Source organism: Varanus komodoensis, unplaced genomic scaffold, assembly GCF_004798865.1.
Source record: "Varanus komodoensis strain SLA01 unplaced genomic scaffold, ASM479886v1 scaffold2604, whole genome shotgun sequence".
NCBI classification, from domain to species: Eukaryota; Metazoa; Chordata; class Lepidosauria; order Squamata; family Varanidae; genus Varanus; species Varanus komodoensis.
In genome coordinates this window covers 1-910 of record NW_025335686.1, presented here as the reverse complement: position 1 = coordinate 910, position 910 = coordinate 1, and the positions used below count along the sequence as shown (strand labels likewise).

The 910-nt window shown below is 50.3% G+C and overlaps 1 long non-coding RNA gene across 1 annotated transcript in view; it reads left to right on the top strand.

Moving 5' to 3' along the window:
• Nucleotides 1-771, top strand: part of LOC123025293 — a 2444-nt gene extending 1673 nt beyond the window's left edge. The window contains exon 2 of the long non-coding RNA XR_006415096.1: nucleotides 683-771. This is a non-coding gene — a long non-coding RNA (uncharacterized LOC123025293). The remainder of the gene's footprint in view (nucleotides 1-682) is intronic.
• The last annotated feature ends 139 nt before the right edge of the window (nucleotides 772-910 follow it).

The following is a 910-nucleotide window of genomic DNA, read 5'->3' as shown; positions in this document are numbered from 1 at the left end:
AGCAGCAGGAGAAGCCGCGCGGACAAGCCTGGGCTTGCCCGGTAAAGAGCCCCTGTCGGAATCCAAGCTGGGGGGGGGGCGTTTCTCCGAGTCTTTTAAGAGAAACTACGGGGTACCCCCGATTCATTCCACCATCCAAGGACTCCCCAGAGGTGAGCCTAAAATCACTGACCTGGCTTTGATCATTTCTCTTCCCACGAGGACTGGAAGCAGACGTTCTTTGCCGAAGCTCCAACTCGCTGGGAGCAGACATGCTGGGCTTGCTTTGTGGCAGAGGCAGCTGCAAGCCTGGTTCCTCAGCACCCGATTTCTGTCCAAAAGTGGGGTTCCCCAGGTGCCGCTCTTGCACCTCTGGGTCACCCATGCTCTCTCTGACTACCCCAACATTTTGGGGCTCAGCAGTCTCACAATTTCTACCAAAAGTAGCCGTTTTTGTATTCCCAATCCAGGAGCTCCTCCAACATGCGACTGCAACAGGCTAGGGTTAAGGTTGGAAAACCTAGGTGTCCAGGGAGAATTTTGATGGTTGCATTGGGCCAGGAGTGGGAAGAAATTTTGAGCTGTGCAAAAAAAAGCAAGTCTGGGAGGGTTTTTAAAAAATCGTATTATTTTGAATGGAACAGTCGCCCTATATTAGGGTTAGGGAATTGCACCAGGCTAGGGTTAGGGTTAGAAAAACTAGGTGTCCTGGGACAATTTTGATGGTTGCATTAGGCCGGGAATGGGAAGTAATGTTGATCTGTGCAAAAAATCCAACCCTGGGAGGGTTTTTAAAAAATCGCATTGTTTGGAATGGAATAATCGGCCTCTATTAGGCGAGGGTCTTTCACCACGCTAGGGTTAGGGTGAGAAAAACTAGGTGTCCTGGGACAATTATGATGGTTGCATTTGGCCGGGAATGGGAAGCACT